Below are 20,473 nucleotides of genomic sequence, written 5' to 3' on the forward strand. Positions count from 1 at the left end.
GCTTCAAATTATGCTCTATGAACTCCCTGAGTTCTTGCATCTCGTCCTCAGACATGGAATACAGCTTCGCAGTCGGCAGCTGCGCCCCCGGCAACAGGTCGATCGCGCAATCGTAAGGTCTGTGGGGCGGCAGCCGGTCAGCTTCCTTCTCGCAGAAAACCTCCAGGAAACTCTCGTACTTGCGAGGAACTGCCTGCGCCATGCCAAGTTGCAGCTGCTGCTCCGCCCCTTCCTCCTGGCTGGACTGGATACAATGTTGAGCACAGTACGATGAGCAAAAGGTGATCTGCCGTTGGTACCACGCTATCGCAGGACTGTGTCTCTCCAGCCAACTCATGCCTAGTACTATAGGCGTGTCCGACAGGCGGGTGACATTGAAGCTGATGACTTCTCTATGATGTCCAATCCGCATCTCCATGGGAGGCGTCTGTTGCACAACTTGTCCTCCCAGCAATTTCCTGCCATCAACCGTGACTACGTTTAGAGGCGTTGTCGCGGGCAGAAGCGCTATGCGATGCTGCTTGACGAACTGCACCCCCACAAAGTCCGCGTTGCTCCCAGAATCGATCGTGATGGGGACTTCCAGGGTGGTTCCGTTCGGCAACTGGAGTGTTGCAGTGAGCTGCACTGTTGGCTTGGGTGGTAAAGGGTCTGTACGTTGCAAAGGCACTGGGGACTGCTCTACAGATTCGCCTGGCTGAGCCCCAGCAGCTCTGCTTCCAGCCAGGCACTGTCGTTTCCCTGAGACTGCTCCTCTTGCATCACTTCTGCTGCCACTGTTGCTAAGGCTGCAGTGTGCTTCTGGGGCCTCTGGGGACACTCTTTCGCCATGTGTAGTGCACTGTCACAGATGTAACATTTCCTGGTCCCTCTAGGAGGCTTCGCCTTTACTGCACCGGAAGCTGGAACTCTGGCTGTTGCCTGAGCCTTAGCACCACCAATTTCCATCGGTTCCTCCCCCTGCCGCGCCAGAGGCGAGGGATGTGCCTGGCTGAAGTCTCTGGGGAGAAAAGGAGGCGTCCTTGCCGGTGCACGCGCCTGGCGTCCCTCCTCATTGTGCCAAGGACGTTCTTCGTGGCGTACCCCTATTGCAAGAGCCCTCTGCACGACGTCCTCCAGGGTCTGAGGTCTGTCTCCCCTGGCAAGTTCATCTTTTATGGGGCCGCTGAGACCCTCCCAGAACAAATCTCTCACTGGTTTGCAGTGCTTCTCCCAGCCCAATACAGTCAGTAAGGCGAAAAATCGCGAATGATACTGACGCACAGTGGCTCTCCCTTGCCGCAACCCGTGCATTTCCCTGCGTGCAAGATCAAGATCCACGGTTGACTGGAAACAAGCATCCATCGCTTTAATAAATTCATCAGAATCGCGGCGGGCAGGGCCGTCTTCGCGCCACAAATTGCGCAACCAAGCTCTTGCCTCCCCATGCAAATGAGACACAATAAACCCCACTTTCTCCTCTTCATCTTTAAAGTCATTACGAAGCAAATGCAGTGCATACAAGACGTCTGCTCTGAAACTTGGGTAGTGCTTTAGGTTCCCATCGAAGTGGGTGACTAGACTGCCCCCCCGCCTTCCAAGTCCAATTCCCTCTGATCTGGACCCTGGGAACCCCTCCTTGCTAGCACGCTCCCACCTTATTTGCAGGTCCTGGCAGCGCTTCTCCGCTTCATCACTCTTCTTCTGAGATGCAATGACTGCAGCGGTGAGTTCCGTAACTGCGTTGCGCAGTGTTGTCAGCTGTTCCTCCGCACTCATGGCTGCCACCGTTCGTGAGCTTTGCAAAAAAAAAATTTGCGTTCTTTGAGAGGGGACTTACTGTCAGAGTCACCCGTGGTCCCAGCTCACAAGAGACCAAAGTCCACTCCAGCTTATGTACAAAAGCTTTTATTCAAGAACATCAGTAGCTTTAGATCCGAAGTCCGTGACCCTACGTCTGTTACCCTTAGACCGCTGAAGTCCCCTCTGACTCGCTCCCCCCTCGACACCAGTTTAAGAGGCTTGTACTGGTCCACCTCTTTCTCTCTTTCCTTTTCCGCAGGGTCTTTCTGCCCTCCTGTGTTCTCTCCCTTCGGGACTCTCCCGAGGCTGAATCCTCTGCCGCCTCCTCCCCCCTCCTTCGGGCTTTGGGACCAGGCTCCTCCCCAGGACTCTCTTCATTTCCGCGCGCCTCCCATTTTGAACTTGGCGCGCTTACGTTGCTCTTGACCTTCCTTTCGACCGTTACATTGCCCTCAATACTACTTTCCTCCCCTTCCGGCAGCACGTTTTGCCCTGATCTCCTTCCCCTCTCTGCTTCCTGTTCTGCTCCTTCTGACACACTGGTCACTCCTCCCCCCTCACTCCGTTCCAGCGGAGCAGCCGGTCTCGCTCTCCAACTCCCACTGGGGGTTCCCCCTTCCTTTCCCTGCTCCTGACTGCTTCCCCCTCTAGCTCCCCTTGGCTTGACCAGAGGGGCTCCCTTTTGGGAGTCCTCCGATTCACTGGACGGACTCATGGACAATCTTGGGTCATTGTCATCCTCTTCCTCGTCAGTCTGGAATCCTTCCCCCTCACTCTGCGTCTCTCTCCCTGAACCCCTGACAGTTATGCTTGGGGAAAACAACAAAAACATTTTATTCAATTGCTGGTGAGGTGAGGAAAGTGTGTGGGGGGGTGTTAAGTGGTTGTGTGCATGGTTGTGTGTGTGTGGAAGGGGACCAGCTTGCAAATGTGTCAACAGGTCTCAATCTGTTGGTAGCCCATGTCTGAGTCCATGATCTGAGCTGCCCGAAAAATGGAAAACTTTACACAAGTCCAGTTATATGAAAGACTGAAATCTCAAGATGAAATCCCACAGTTTTCTCTCCCCATTCTGTTTCTTTTTTTCTTTCTTTTGCATTCACATCATCTGCAGTGAATGGAAAATCTTGTGAACAAGGTCATTTCCAAGTTACATGATTCACCCAGAGGGGACATGGCTGTTCTGTTTCTTCTAAGTAATGTCCTCAGTTTCCTCTTCGAGGAGTCATGTGAAACAAAAACCACAGCAGACAGGAATATTTGCTAGGCGGGAAGTGTGTGAGGGAAAGAGCCTTCATCAAAGGGCAGCATCTTCACTTTTAACTTGTCTTGTGTGTTTTCAAGGGTTTGCTCCCTTGCTTGAGAATCCCTCTACCTGCTGCCTCAACTATTTGTGGCTGAATGACCTCAGTGTGAGGAGCTGCGAGGAACACCACATTTTATCTTCATTCATTCTCCCAGGAACAGTAATACTTTTAAATGGAAAGGGGGGCTGTTTTCCTTTCCATACCTTCCTGGTGAGTGAAATTGCCATGTTTAGGCTGCAATTCTATGATCCCTGGGAGGGCATTCCAAAAGGCAGAGGAAAATTTGGATCTGCTCCTGGAGGTCAGAGAAAGGGAGAGACAATGTCAGAGAGAGGAAAATTTGATGTCAGGTTGCCCTCTCTCTGGCTGCTCCAGAAACTTTCATAGACCTAGCACTACCATCATTTGCACTGTGTTGTCAGTAAAGCTAAAAAGTGGGGTGCTGGGGTGCCAACTTGAATAAAAAATGGGGGGGCAAGCCCTGCCCGTATAATCGATCACATGACGCGGTTCATGCACACCATTTGAATGGCAATGCCCATTAACTTTGTGGGATCCTGGCCCCCTCAAATATTTTATTGGGGGTGTGTGAAGACCCCCTCAGCCCCTAGGAGCTGGCTCCTATGGTCGGGTCAGGTGTGGACCCAAAGGATCCAGAGCCTCGCCTGGCTTCCAAGCCCTCTGTGCCCGCTGAGCTGGTGTCAACCTCTCCTTTTTGTTATTTATGTTGATTTTGATTTATATTCTGCCTTCAGAGATGACTCAGTAGCTGCAGCTACTGCAAAATGAGGTGGCTCGACAGATCACTTGGGCAGAGTCTCACCACCGTGCTCTGTGATTGTCCTGAAACCTCTAGGCAGTTTAAAAGAAATATTAGTGCTATCAATTAAAGCAGCTAAAGCAATTAAAAACACATGGAGTTAATTAAAATTAACAGGAAAGGAGATTCAAACATGTCAACATCTGTGCATGTGGATAGGTTTGCCTAAACAAAAATGTATTAGGCAGGTGCCAATTGAGTACAGCAAATGAGCCTGCCTTATGTTAACAGGCTGATAGTTTCAAATTGTAAATACTGCCACACCATTATTTATTTATTTCACTTATTTTATTGCATTTATTTCCCACCTTTCCTCCAAGGAGCTCAAGGTGGTGTACAAGGTCCCCCCCCCCCCATTTTATGCTTACAACAACCCTGTGAGGTAGGTTAGGCGGAGAGACTGTGACTGGCCCAGGGTTACCCAGTGAGCTTCATGGCTGAGTCCCCCAGGTTCTAGTCTGGCACTCTAACCATTACACCACACCTATCAGCCAATCACCCATTCCCACCACCCTTCTGAGTAATACCCCTCCCCACCCTCTCACTATATATAAGGGTCTGGTGACTTCTGTTTCAGTGTATTTGAAGAAGTGTGCATGCACACGAAAGCTCATACCAAGAACTAACTTAGTTGGTCTCTAATTTGCTACTGGAAGGAATTTTTTATTTTTATTTTTTCCATTATACCACACTAGCTCTCTAAAGGTTGATTTCTTACAGTTGTGGAACAAGTATTATGTGGCACAAATGGCAATGCCAGTTCTGCAGATCTGATAGTGGGCACTTATGGGGTAAGATGACCCCACAAGCAAACTCGTCCCAATATGTTAAGTGCTTTACATACTAATAGTAACATCTTGAATATGGTGCTGTGTGCTGACAGGGTCTCACTCCTGTTGGCAGCTTCTAGGTCAAGAGCAATGGAAGCCTCACAGAGAGCAGCTAGCAGGAATCTAGTTCTGAAGTCCCCAATGCTTGAACTATATGGTCAAGCTCCTGTTATTCGGCTGCTAAATGAATAACTATGTGGACAGGAGCCCTATTGAATGAGTTTTGGCCAAGGGCAAAGGGCATTTTCCCACATGTCCTCTGCACACATCATGCCATATGGACAGGACTTCATGTCTATTTTGAATCAGGGGGCCCAGCCCCCATATTGAGGGGGCTGACATCCCCCGCCACTGCCGGGTGGCCTCTGCACACCCTAGCCCCCACCTGGGAGCTGGGAAGGGGCTGGAATGAGTGAAACAAGGATCTCCTTCTGCACGTCCCACCCCTGCCTGGCTCATGCTGCAGGGAGAAGGAAGCTGAGCGCGGAGCCCACATTGTGCTCTGCCGCCTCCTCCTCCCCGGCCAATGCTGCATCTCAGTGGCAGGGGTGGGATGCATCATGTGATGCCCCCCCCCCAATGTGGGCAGCAAGTTTGTGCCCCTGGTTTGCAGCCACCAGAGATAAAATGATTTCATGTGTGAGATTCAATGTTAGAGTAGACCCATTGAAATTAATGTGCTTAAGTCACGCCCATTGATTTCAACGCGTCTACTCTAAGTATGAGTAACATGGGATATCATCCCATACACCTGGTATTCCACAAGTGCTTGGTTCCCAGAACATTTTTCAAACTGTTCAATAAAGATAATAGGTGTGAACCAAGTTTAGACTTGCATTTCACCATTTCTAAGAAAGTTAAGATCCAAGTCCTGCCTTAATCCCATCTCTAATTCAAACTAAACCCTTGTTTTGGTTTCAACAGGAAGTTAATCAGGAGGGATCATCACAGTACCTGGTGAGAAAATATTCCCAAAGGGAGAATCATAAAAAAAACTTAGAACAAATATATTAATTCAAGAGCTGCTTTTCCGTGGTTCCCTCTGAAGGTTTGTGAGCCCTTTATAAACCAAACACTCCTTTAATTGAGTCTAATACTATTTTTCTTGCGTGTTCTGGTCCATGGGGTCATGAAGAGTCGGACACGACTAAACGACTAAACAACAACAACAATTTTTCTAGAAAAAGAAGTGCTGAACTCACCATAAACACCTCCCTTATAATGGCAGTGGAACCCATCTGAGGGGTGCTGGAACTGAGTTCTGGCACGTTCTGGCTGAAAAAAAGCCCTGATCTAATAGTCAAAGAAGCTCAGTGGCCAGTCTAATCTATTTCACCAATGATATCCTTAGAGAAGGAGAGAATTGAAACGTAGAAGCTTTAATACAGGAGTCACCAATGTGGTACACAATGGCAACCTTAAGGTTGTCCTCTGGCACCTGTGAAGCCTCTGAGCTCCCTCTCCTTGAATGCTCCCTTGGCCATGAAGCATTGAAGATGGTTACCTTTCTCTCCTTTCGTAGTTCATCATGCTGAATGAGGAAGTTGGGAGGGTGACAATCTTTCTCACTTCCTTTTTCAGCTCTATATGATTTTAAGGCTAGATTAATACTACTGGATCCAACTTTTACCCAGATTACGTGGAAAAGTGATGTGTGAGAGGGAGAGCATGAGTTCTCTTTCTGTCTCTCGAGGGCAGTAATCCAGGGGAGGGGAAAAGTAAGCTATCTGAGGGGTGGCACTCTAAAATTCAATTGTGCCCTGCCATAGTTGCCAATATGTGCATTAAAAATACAACTCACTTGCTGGATCAACACCTTGCCGGGGTGAGTGGGCTTGCACGTTCCTAAGACCCTTGTGAGTGAAGCCGTTGCGAATCTCATACTCCCAGCAGGGTCACCCAAGGCAGTAAGGTCAAAGGGAAGGAGCTAGACAAAGAATGATTCAAAAAGTCCTCAATGGCAGAACAGGCAGAGGATAAAAAGCGGTATGTTCAGGGCTGTCTTAAGCATATGCGGCGCCGGGGTGCAAAGATACGTCCGGTGCCCCCCTCCATGTTGCCCAGTCCCAGGCATGCAGGAGGGTGGAGCCGGCCGGCCGCCTCCGTGTCTTGGTGGCTCGGTCGCCCCTGAACTCACAGCATGGAGCCGCCCACAGCAGAAGAGCCCGCAGAGCTCTGACAGATGGGTGGGCTCTTCCCCGGACTCAACTCCCGGGCCCCGGACTCCTAGCGCCTATGGGTAAGACAGCCCTGGGTATGTTACAATGGCTGTGAAGGCAGATGAAGGTTGCAGCAGATAAGAATCTACCGGTCGTCATGACTACTCATGCCATCAGAACAGAGCCTTACTGCGAAGACTGTGTGTTGGTCAGTGTGCACTGATCTACACACATCCAACAAATTCACGCACAGGCGTCACCGTCTCTAAAACCATGACTCCAAACGTAAGTTGTGTTATGACTTGGCTTCTCAGATGTAAAGGCCAATGGACAGAATTTGATCATGGTAAATGCTGTTTTTGTCAGCTAAGGGACTTGAATAAAAATCCGACTGTAAACGTTTCTTTACGCGTACAGCTGGAGAATGTCAAACTGTGCACAAATCTGCCGCAAGACACCTTTATTCTAACAGACGTCTTTGGCAACACTCAACACCATATCATAATCATGAGGTTTATGCACTTCAGTTGACACCTGTGCGTCATGCCCTACAGATGCTGCACTGTGTTTAGGACCGAGCCCCAAACAATACAGCTGTTTCAACACATGTGCATTTTCCACTTAACAAACCATAAGAACACAGCAGAAGGTTACAACATCAGAATCCTAGGGCTAGAATGCAGGAAGGGGAAAGAAATGTTTCTTTGGGACATCTTTCCAAGAGGCTCTGCCTACATACTCAGGATGGTGTTCATATACTCCACTACACACAGGCAACAGAGAAGGCAGTTCTGATTGATATTGCAAGTGACAACTAAATCCTTTGACTCATTCTTACATTTCATCTTCACAAGGTACTACGCCCACAGGATTCATGTTTGTGAAGGTAGGGGGGTGAAGATATGGAGGATTATTCCAGTCTTAAGTTTTCAAAACCTACAGATGGAGAAAGACCACCTTCCTCCATCTACAAGCATTAATGAACTGAGATGGAAAACTACCCAACTGAAGAATAAATATCAGTGTCATGTCTAACTAAGTGCCCCTCAGTGCTGACCCACTGAAATTCATGGACTTAAGTTCATGATGACTACAAAATCCTATAGGTCTACTCAATACATCACTTAGATTGGATACAATCCTTAATAAATATAATAACCACAGAGCTGTGAATACTACAAGTGGTACAACATCAGAAAAATCAGGGTCAGCTCAAGATATTTTGCTGCCTGAGGCAAAATGCAAGACATCACCACCTGCAATTCAATGTACCGGTTGTACTGGCACTTGAATGTTACTTCAGTTCTGACAATGGGATAGAATCCTCCATTTTACCTGAGGGCATCAGGATAGCTTTCAGGATATATGATAGTTCTGATCTTCAGCAGTGGGGGATGACCAGTGGGCTCTGAGCATCTGCTGCCTGCGGGCATTGCCTCACTCTGCCTAAAAGGAGGGTTGGCCCTGAAAAAAAAAGTGCAATTATGTACAGATCTAAATTTATTCAGAAATAAGTCTGACGTGGGTGGCACTGTGGGTTAAACCACAGAGCCTAATACTTGCTGATCAGAAGGTTGGTAGTTCGAATCCCCACGACGGGGTGAGCTCCCACTGCTCGGTCCCTGCTCCTGCCAACCTAGAAGTTCGAAAGCACATCCAAGTGCAAGTAGATAAATAGGTACCGCTCTGGCGGGAAGGTAAACGGCGTTTCCGTGCGCTGCTCTGGTTCACCAGAAGCGGCTTAGTCATGCTGGCCACATGACCTGGAAGCTGTATGCCGGCTCCCTTGGCCAATAAAGCGAGATGAGCGCCACAACCCCAGAGTCGGTCACAACTGGACCTAATGTCAGGGATCCCTTTACCTTTACCTAAGTCTCTTACTCTGAGTTTAGGCTGATCCCAACACCATTGCATGGGAGATGCAAGGTGAAATGAGGGTTGGTGTGGTGCAAAAGCAACTCTATGAGTGCAGGATTGGCTCTGCCAGTACATTTGCCCTCTTGGCAAGCAACAATGAGGCACCTCCTGGGAAGCTAGCATAGTAGCTCCACCTCACCCAGTGAGATACTTCTGGCTGTTCCCATGCCAGGGATAACAGTCATGGAAACAGATGCCTGGTCAGTGGGGGAAACAAACAACATGATCTAGATTATGTAAGTTACAGATAGGTAGCCGTGTTGGTCTGCCATAGTCAAAACAAAACAAATTCCTTCCAGTAGCACCTTAAATACCAACTAAGTCAGTTCTTGGTATGAGCTTTCGTGTGCATGCACACTTCTTCAGATACACTGAAACAGAAGTTTCCAGACCCTTCTATATAGTGAGAAGGTGGGGAGGGGTATTACTCAGAAGGGTGGTGGGAATGGGTGATTGGCAGATATTCCCACCACCCTTCTGAGTAATACCCCTCCCCACCTTCTCACTATATAGAAGGGTCTGGAAACTGCTGTTTCAGTGTATCTGAAGAAGTGTGCATGCACACGAAAGCTCATACCAAGAACTGACTTAGTTGGTCTTTAAGGTGCTACTGGAAGGAATTTGTTTTGTTTAGATTATGTAAGTGATTACTATTAATGCATTAACATGGAGCCCAAAGAGAAGGGTTTTTTGTGGATGTGGGTGTGTGGCATCCTAGAGGTGATGGTAATGTACCTTTTGAGCCAACAATGTCCGCTTACACATATTTTTATTCTCCTGTTGGAATAGGATTTGATTCCTGTGCAGCTCTAGCAGAGTAGACAGCAATGAATTAGAAAGGTTTTTGGTGGTCACAGTAGCAATTCCCTCCTTTATTAAGATCCTCATTAGGGCCAACTGTTATGACTTGAAGCTCTTTCCGTTCATGGAGACTTAATGCAGTTGTTGCAATACTTCTACTCACCATATCCTCAAGAAATCTGAAGTTACATTCAGAGAATCAAACAACGAACATTTCAGCGAAGTTATTATGCAATTTTGCAAACAGCTGTTATTCAGCTAATGCCATTTTTAGTAGATGTGGGCCTGGTGGGCAAGGATGACAGACCTGATTTGAGACCTGAACCTTCTCTAGATATATGAAAGGCATGGATGGGATATGTCCCATCAATTTTAATTTCTGAACCTGCTTGCTAGGGATGGATGAATGGGCTCTTCCATTGCATAAGGGCAGGGGTGAGATGCATGGCAAACTTCCATGCCTTAGAGATGGGGGAAAATGTCTATTTGAGTTCCTCTCAGTTTCTTATTTATGCAACCTTACATTAAGTTTTTTCGTATTGGAAACTCTTGTATTGGAAACTCTTTTCATATTGGAAACTCTCCCAATATGCACAATTTGGTATAAACTTTTGCCCAAAGCACACATTTTTGCAAAAATTTGCTCCCAATATAATGCACTTTCATGCACTTGTTTTACTAATATATGCATTTTTATGCACACTTTACCCTAGTATGTGATTGTTATTTTTTTTACACATCACTTAGATGGAAAACTGAATTCCAAAATTGGGAGAACATCAATTTTAGTAGGATGGCTTTGTTTCAGTCCACACCTTGTTTCAGAATGTGAGAATTAGGTAGGTTTGCCTTTACATCCCCCCCCCATCCCTACTGCTGTTCCAGGATATGCATTCTATAAATTTTCTTCTTGTTCAAATTTTGGGACAGATCAAATTTGTGTAAGTAGATTCTGATGTGTGATCTCAGCTATCGTAAATATTACAAAACACCTGTGTGGAACACCTACCCTACAGATACATTAAAACAAAATAAAAACATGAACAAAAACTTTTTTGTGAGGGTTGGGTTTTGTTTTTTTGTTTTTGTTTGTTTTTTTGCATAGCTTTAACAATTTCTTCGTAAAAATGATGGGTTTTTTCTTCGTCAAGATCGGAGACATTTCATGACAAGTACTTAGGCTGGCATTATTCAAACTGTTTGTAGAGGGAAGCTTGGATTTCTTTTGAAATGTATCCTCTGCCCTCAGAAAGGGCAGAAAACTTCCCTAAAAGACAGCTTGCCCACCATTAACCATCTTCTTCTTAACTAGATTCTGCAGTCACAGGGAATTATACACTCAGTTCACACAAAAAATTTCAGTAACTCTAGCTAGCATTCAAGCATAAACTGGCTGTCCATTGGACAACATGCCCAGAATATTCTGCAATGCATAGTTATTTTGTTGAAAACCACTGTGCCTTATACAGATAGGAAGATGGAGGCGAAAGCATTCTGTTAATTGAAGGACTTCATCGCCAGTTATTTTAAGTGGTCCTACTTTCTCCTCCACCCTTCAATGGTTTATCACTTGTAAATTATTTGTCACATTGTTGTAATTCTATCCAGATCCTTAACTTTCTAATCATGTATCTTTTATGGGGTCTCTTTTAAAGAAGCACTATAATTACATGCCAAGGGTCCCTGTAAATTTTATCAGGCTGTAAAATATTATACTTTAATTATTTGGCATGGGAGGAATTGGAAATGTTCCCTCTGCAAGGCTAGGCAATCAATACTGCAAAGAGCATAAGGTCTTGGGTAGTTTGAGCATTCTCCTTATTGGTGCCTACCTATCTCAGAAGGTTTCCAGACTCTCTTTGCTGCATTCAATAGCATGGGGATCAGTTAATAAAATGAAATCGCATTTGATTAATCTGAAGAAACTGCTTACCATAGGATTTAGCAAGGTGAAGATTTACTAAACGGAGGGGGTTGTGAATTATACAATCTCTAAGACTGATCTTAGCTTAAATGGGAGACCCAGCTGTTTCAGGGAAAGTGGAACCTCAGAGGTTGGCATGCATTTTTATTGAGACCTCTGTTAGAAATTTGCAATGCACAAATTATAATGAAAACTTATTATCAGTATATTGAGGTGGTGTTTCCAGTTTGAGTCACATCTTCCTTTGAACATTCCCCTTAATTTCAGGAAAATTACAGTACCTGCTCATAAAAGCAGAAGGCATAATAGAGAAGATAGGGATTTGTACCTATTGTGATATATTGAAACATAATGACTGGATATGCACATCTCAATAAAGTCTTCCAGTGGATCATAGGATGACTATCAGCAACTTCAGACTATCACCTACTAAGGACACTATACTCTCTAAACCAGGCTTTGATTTGCCACGGAGCAATTGAGTTCTTTTGTAAAACATTCAGATGAACAGTAGTATTTTCTTTTAGAGAGAGATATGTCAAGAATGCCACAGTACCTAAATAGAGTCTTCATGCGTACAGGCAGAATGCCTTTGCGTACCAAATACTACAGAAAACGACTAGGGAATGTTGTCATTTTCAATGGGCTGGGAACAGGGTTAAATGGACCTTGAACTGACCCAGGAAGCTGATTCTCAAGTTGTTAAGAAACCCCCCATGACAACTGTAGTATGCTGAATACAGTGCAAGGTGCTGTTGATGTTGCTTTCTTTTTTTAGCTTACTCACCTTGTTGGAGGAGGGACGCGGGTGGCACTGTGGGTTAAACCACAGAGCCTAGGACTTGCCGATCAAAAGGTCAGCAGTTTGAAATCCCGGAATGGGGTGAGCTCCCGTTGTTCTGTCCCTGCTCCTGCCAACCTAGCAGTTTGAAAGAACAGCAAAGTGCAAGTAGATAAATAGGTACTGCTCCGGCAAGAAGGTAAATGGTGTTTCCGTGTGCTGCTTTGGTTCGCCAGAAGCGGCTTAGTCATGCTGGTCACATGACCCGGAAGCTGTACACTGGCTCCCTCGGCCAATAAAGCGAGATGAGCGCCGCAACCCCAGAGTTGGCCACAACTGGACCTAATGGTCAGGGGTCCCTTTACCTTTACACCTTGTTGGGTTATTGCTTTTGGTTTGATTTCATGTGTTGTGGTCTTGTGAACCGCCCTGAGACCTCCGGGTATAGGGCAGTGTATAAATTGAATGAATGAGTGAGTGAGTGAGTGAGTGAGTGAGTGAATGAATGAATAATAAATAAATAAATAGCCACTCTGGGTGGCTTCCAACAAATATAAAAGCATGACAAAACATCAAACATCAAGAACTTCCTTATGTAGGGAACCTTTTCTAATGCTCCAATATCCTTTTTGAGCTGCAGAGACCAGAACTCTTCACAGTGTCCCAAATGAAATTGCACCATAGGTTTGTATAATGACATTATGATAGTAGCAGTTTTATTTTCCTTTCTTCATGAACCTTCGCATGGAATTTGCCTTTTCTACACTTGCTGCACACTGGGCTGACATTCCTTGTCTGTCACTGCCAGTTCAGACCCTCTCTGAAATTAAGACTTTTTGCCCCAACATGCATTTACATTTGTTTACATTGAATTGTGTTGCCATTTCACCACCCATTCACTTAGTTTGATGAGGTCCTTTGGGAGCTCTCTCTTTTGTTTTAGTGCCACTGAACAGTTTTGTATCCTCAGCAAGCTTGGCCACCTCACTGTTCACTCCTCTAACTCTAGATTGTTTATGAACAAGTAAGTTTATTCACCAAGTTTTTCAATAACACTTTTTTAAAAACCCACAAGCAACCAGCTGTCTAAGTGGTTTGCATAAAACAAAACAAAATGCTCATAGGAGAAAACCAATCAAATCAAACTAAAAAACCAGACAGCATAATAAAAGTTATCAAAATATAGAGAAAACCAATAGTTTTAAATACAAATGTCCATAATAAATGTATGAGTAGGTTTGACTGAGCAAAAATGGCTTTAAAGGTAAAGGTAACGGGACCCCTGACCATTAGGTCTGGTTGTGGCCGACTCTGGGGTTGCTGTGCTCATCTCGCTTTATTGGCCGAGGGAGCCGGCGTACAGCTTCCGGGTCATGTGGCCAGCATGACTAAGCAGCCATCCAAAACAGTGCAATAAAGACACCTGCCTAATATTAATAGGCAGAGAATATTTGCTTTTCAGTCTGAGAAGAATAATGACAAAGGGAACAGGTTAGAATATAACTAGCCAGTGGCTACCTGTTGAGGGTCAAGTCACTGGCAGTGCCTAGTCTTGTCTCCAACCCAAACAGTAGCCCATATAGAGCTCCCAACACTATCTTCTTACAGTGTTTGCTATCCTATAGCCCTACTTGCACAATCCTATGTGCTGGGAATGACAGCAGCAAAGCCTTCTGGGGCACATTAGCAGCAGAGCCAGAGGCTAGGCAGTGGATGGAAATTAAACAGGCAACAGAGCTCTAGGGATACAAATGTTGCTCCAGGCAGGCCACGAGCGACAATTCAACACAGAAAGCAGCCAAGAAAAGATGCTTCCTCTCATGTAAAGTTTGCACTGTGGGAGTTGAGGGAATATTGCATAAACCACCCCATTCAAATCATGTGTTACCCAGGCTATCCAAAAGATAAAAGGGAAAGCAACCAATTGGTGATATATATGAGGGGGGTGTGCTTATTTGGTTGCAGACTTCTGTTGATTTTTCAATCTTTTATTCCAAGAATTCATATCTATTTTTACATGGACACACACGATTTATGTCTAGAAGGCAAGGTCAAGTTGATAACCTGGCAGCAAGGAAAACCTTGACTCTATTGTGGTATCATCTGCACTATACAGTGGTACCTCGGGTTAAGTACTTAATTCGTTCCGGAGGTCCGTTCTTAACCTGAAACTGTTCTTAACCTGAAGCACCACTTTAGCTAATGGGACCTCCTGCTGCCGCCGTGCCGCCAGAGCCCGATTTCTGTTCTTATCCTGAAGCAAAGTTCTTAACCTAAAGCACGATTTCTGGGTTAGCGGAGTGTGTAACCTGAAGCGTATGTAACCGAGGTACCACTGTACTGTGCATTCAAAGAAGTATGATGTCACAGTTAAATAATCATGGCTTCCTTCAAAGAATTCTAGAAACTGGTCTGTTTAGGGTGCTGAGAATTGTTAGGAGACCTCCTATTCCCCTCACAGAATTACAGTTCCCAGAGTGGGTTAACAGTCACTCCTTCTTCCTAGGTAACTAGGAATTGTAGCTCTGGGAAGAATCAGGAGTCCTCTAACAACTATCAGCACCTTTGACAAACTATAGATTCTGGGATTATTGAAAGTGGTATGGTACTACTATAGTACAGAGGGGACCCATGTCTGACAGAGATCCAGCTGCTCAGCCCCACTCTCTTGCCTCAGAGATCAGGGCCACCTCAAGTCATTTTTCTGCCTGAGGCAAAGGACAAGATGTTATATTATATTCCCCCAAACCCACCAAGTCCTATATAAAAGCTGACCAGTGACTCTTACTTGGACACTGGTGTTCTCCATTTCAACTGAAGGCAAAAGTTTAGCTAAGGAGGCACAGTGGAGGCTGCATGGCACACATAGCTAAGTCCACTAACTTGCCCCTCAGCATCTGTTGCATGTGGTTGCTTTCTCACTCTGCCTAATGATAGGGCCAGCTCTATCTGAGATGATCAGTGGCCTCTTCTACTTAGTAGGTGGAAGCTGAAGGACAACACCAAGGAAGATCAAGAATGAGCTCAGGTAACGCCCTCTGAATAATCCCCCAAATAATCTGTAGGGACATTCGCTGAATGTGTTTTTTGTTGCAGAACCTTTTTGCAAGCTGTTTTGAGAACCTTGTGGGGCTACAAAGTGGGATATCAGCATTCTGGATAAAAAAAAAAAAAAAAAAAAAAAAATGTAAACCTGACTCCGGAATCTCGAGTTCAAATTATTTTCTTGTGAAAATTCAATTCCCTTTTCCTCAGTTTCGTTTACTGAAAATGGAGCACAAAGGGTTTGCAATTATGTATTTCCCTAAAGAATTTACTTGATCATCTAAATGTTACTTTGACAGAACAAGTGTGATGCAGGGGCAGATCTATTATGAAACTAATGCAGCATAAATTTCAGGGCCCCTAATCCCAAAAGGGACCCAGAAGTGATTGCTGTTCACATTGCTTAAAAAAACTGGGTCTAGTAGACTCAATGTGAGTTGCACAACTCAAATGGATTATTTTTTTCTTGCATATATTTAAACAATCCCAAAGTTTGACAGTCAGTAGCACAGATGTTGTAAAGGTTGTTGTAATTGAAGAAGGTAACAGTGGTTACTCAGACTTCATTGCTGATTGTAAAGGGGCCCCCATAACAATTCAATGTAGGTCTGCTACTGGTGTGTGATATGATGAGGATTGAGGAGACCCCAGATCAAATTCTGAAACAGCCATGAATCTCTCTATAGAACGTACAGAACTTGACATTCCAAGTCCCCATGTGGTCCTTTCTGTTATACTATTGAAATGGTGCATGGGCATCTTTTGAGAGTTCCTTTCTAGCAGTTGTAGATGCAATACATTTGTGAATAGTTGCCTGGGAGATTAAGACTTAAGATCTTGCTTTCCTGCAGAGATGTGATAGCATTTTATATTTTCTAAGTTGCAAGTGTATAAATGTCTGTAGATCTAATATTTCTCTTAAACATTATATAGAAGGAAACAGCCTGAGGCAAACTTAGTACTTAGTGGTGTGGTAATATTGCAAAAAGGTGGCCACCCAATCAAATCTAGGCTCTCAGCAGCATACAGATTTTCTGACTTCTTTTAATCAGTTTTAACTTCACTGCAGATGATGCAAATTGTGCCCATTTATGGAATCAAAGTCCTGGCCTAAGAAAGTGGGGAAATGCTAGAGAAAAAAAGAGAGCAAAGGTATCATTTGGACATTCCCCAGATAATATACACCTTCCTAATAACCTTTGAACTGTATTGATGGTTTTATAATGGATATCCAAGACCACAGGATCAAAAGGAATAGATGAGTGTTATTGCTTTCAACCATTCCAAGTTGATCTGATCTTTTAAGTTAAAAAGCTTCAGAGCAATGGCTTTTGTTTATTTTCCACTTCACCCGATATTACAGCAAGCAATAAAAAGATGAGGTGAAAATCACAATCACCACTTTTCTTAGAAAAGAGATGACTAGAAGTCATGCACCTAAGCCAAGGCCTATCTGGAGTTCCAAATAACTGTGGGAAGGTGGCAAACACTGAAATCAACTACAGAGGCAAGAAGTGACTCTCACACAATGTGTTTGTTAATTTATTAGGAATTAAAAACATTTTAAAGAAGATTATTTGAATTGTTTTTAGAAGGTTATTTTAAAGTGGGTTGTCTTTTTTAAAAGAAGAAGTTTAAATTGTATTCGTATCAATATGTTTGCCACCCTGTGTTCCTTTGGCACAGTGGCGTAGCGTGGGGGGTGCAGGGGGGGCCAGCCGCACCGGGCGCAACATTGGGGGGGGTGCGCTCACACTCGCAGCTCTCTGCCCCTACCTGGCTCACACTCTCTCTCACTCACTGCAGTGCTGGCTGTGCGAATCCGATCCGAGCTGCCGGGTCGCTGCCCACTGTGGAGAGGGAGGGTGCCAGGCATGCGTTGCGTTGCGGAGCGGAAAGAGAGCAAGGGAGGGACTATCTGGGGGAGGGACAGTGCAGCGGCCGCCAAGCGCAGCGCTGAGTGCGGGAGAGAACCACACCCGACCAGCCCAGGCAGCAGCAAGAAGAAGCTGGCAGCGGCGGCAGGTTAGGGGCGCAAATTACTTGCCTTGCCCCGGGTGCTGACAACCCACGCTACGCCGCTGCTTTGGCAGAAGGTGTGGGAAATAAATCTAATATTTTTAATTATTTATTTGATCAATTTCTAACCCACTTCTTTAAAAATCAGCCCCAGAGCAGGTGACAAGAAAGAGCACTCAGAAAACATACTGAAAAATAAAAACTCACTGAAACCATTAGCAACAAATCAAAATTAATTTTTTAAAAAATATCAGCAAGGGCAGTACAGCCATACCTCGGAAGGTGAATGGAATCTGTTCCGGAACTCCGTTCGACTTCCAAAACATTTGGGAACCAAGGTGTGGAACTTCCTGCAACCAACTGGAAGCCGCGGAAGCCACAACGGATGTTCGGGTTCCAAAGAACGTTTGCAAACTGGAATACAGTGGTACCTCGAGTTACAAATGCCTCAGGTTACAAACACTTCAGGTTACAAACTCTGCTAACCTGGAAGAATTACCGTGAGTTGAGAACTTTGCCCCAGGATGAGTACAGAAATCATGTGCCAGCGGCGCAGCGGCAGCAAGAGGCCACATTAGCGAAAGCACACCTCTAGTTAAGAACAGTTTCAGGTTAAGAACACACCTCCGGAACGAATTAAGTTCATAACTAGAGGTATCACTGTAATCACTTCTGGGTTTGCAGCATTTGGGAGCCAAAACATTAATCTCGCAAGGTGTTCGATTTCCGAGGTATGACTGTATTCCCCTTTGAACCAACTTAAACCAATGGCTGGGTGAATAAATGTATCCATAAAAGCACCTAAAATAGATAGTGGTTCAGAAGGCCACTATTCAGAAGGAGAGCCAGCATGGTGTAGGGGTTAAGAGCGGTGGACTCATAATCTGGTGAATCAGGTTCGCTTCCCCACTCCTCTACATGCAGCTGCTGGGTGACCTTGGGCCAGTCACACTTCTCTGAAGTCTCTCAGCCTCACTCACAGAGTGTTTGTTGTGGGGAAGGAAAGGAAAGGAGATTGTTAGCTGCTTTGAGACTCCTTAAGGGGAGTGAACGGCGAGGTATCAAGTCCAAACTCCTCCTCCTCCTCTTCGTCTATTAAAGGAATACAAGAAGAGCCTAATGAATCAGGCCAGTGACACATCTAGTCCAGCATTCTATTCTCATAGTGGTGAAGCATGTCACCAGAACCTGAGCACAACAGCTGTGATTCCAGCAACTGGCACTGGAACACTGGCAATACTTTGCTTCAACTCTTTTCAATCAATATCGCTTGTAACCTAGATTCTTTGTACTGACAAATTAAGATCTTCACGGCAGTCGCAAAGCAAGGAAGAAACTGAAAGATGTGGACTAGTCTTAGTGGAAGACTTGGAGCTGGTTCTTTTCATGTAAAAAAAGAGACAAAATTGCTGTCCTAGGATCTAGGAAAGGCCTGCTTTTATTATTTCTCCAGAACAAAGGAAGTGCTGAAAGTTGCACTTGGAAAACATTCAAACAAGTTGAGGGTCAGCAGCAGTTCTATGCCAGTGAGATCATATTTGCACAATGCTGCCAAAAAACTACCTTCTGCAAGGTTTGTCAAAAATAACATCACATGATTAGGTGAACAGGCAGGGGAGATCTGCAAACACCCTGGGTGCGACGAGGCATGAGGTCAAAGGCCAATTACATTTAGCGACCAGGAAGTTCATAAACTGTAAATTTACAGAGTAACTTAACTCCCTAGAGGAGGCTTATTCCATTCAGAAAACAGTTAGCTGATGAGGTAAGGGGGAATTTGTGTAAAAAGAAAAAGTCCTTTTCCAAAATGAGTGGTTGTGTGTGTTTTTTAAGTAAAAGTACTAATTAAAGAAATATGTTTTATAAAGAGAGAGAGCCACAGGTTTAAGCTCCAGGATCAGCTGACTGATTAAGTGTGTTCTGAGCATCTGACCACCGGTTGGCAAACAAGAAGTCTTTACTCCATTAAAAACTATTTCAGTAACACTTTGAAAACATTGCCCAATGGTATCCAGCTCACTTGGGATTCATTATAATCTCATTAGGTGGGATTATATCATTTGGTTTAATGTCAATTGCCTTTCCATATCGTGTCCGGTGGTTTCATGATGTGGACCAATATTCCACTAAGGACTGGGCTGAGGTCATCAAATTTAAATTCTTTTCCTGAGTCACACACACTTGGCAGGGTTCCGCATCTTGACACGACATCAAGCTTTCAAAACCCTCTTTGGAAGCAAATGGGGAATAAATTCAGTGGAGCAGGCACAACTTTACACCATCCAAAGTGATTGTTCCAGCAGTGATTTGTCTTCGAGAGTCATCAAAACCTGACCTCTTAAGAGTCTCGAGTCAAGTGCAAAAGCAGCCGTTGAGTTTCTTTCAATCAATTCAAGAGAGCAGAGTATACCGTAGAGCACATATACCCGGGTCATTACCACGATTGCCAGGTCAATATAGAAACCAAGAGAGAGAAAACTAGCCAATAAGAAAATGGATATTGCAAGTGCTGGGGTTGTTCTGCTTGCCATAGGCTGAGCTGCTTTAATGGTCAAAGAGGATTTAGAAAAAGAGCAGATGGGAAATAAAAGGGCAAAGGACAGGAAGAGACAGTGGGATGAGATGTAGTAAAGAAAGAGAAACCAGAGAAGTGAGCCTGGTGGGTGATGAGTGAAGTTGTAGTCTGATACATTACACTGAATTATAAAGCATCTGAACACTGTAAAAGGGGCAATTCTGCATCTTGAGCATGGTTTGTTGTCTTGTATACCTTCTTCTATTTTGCTCACTGGCTCTTTCAGGTTGCAAAAAACCTGGGGTAGAAAGTCCCATTGATTTCAGTGGGAGTTTTTAGGGCTGTGATCCTATGCCCAGTTACCTGGGAGTAAGACCCATTTACAACTGAAGGACATACTTCTGCATACAGTTGCACTGTGTCCTGCTACTCAGCTTTGGTTGGGTTATGTCCTAAATGAAACAATACATATGTTCACTCTCTGATCATTCCAGTTTGCTCCAATCTGTAGGCTCCAATCTCCTTTGAGTATGAATATCATTGAATCATTGAAACTTTTTTGGGGGGGGGGAG

The sequence above is a fragment of the Podarcis erhardii genome, assembly GCF_964252035.2.
Source record: "Podarcis erhardii genome assembly, chromosome: 6".
Lineage (NCBI taxonomy): Eukaryota > Metazoa > Chordata > Lepidosauria > Squamata > Lacertidae > Podarcis > Podarcis erhardii.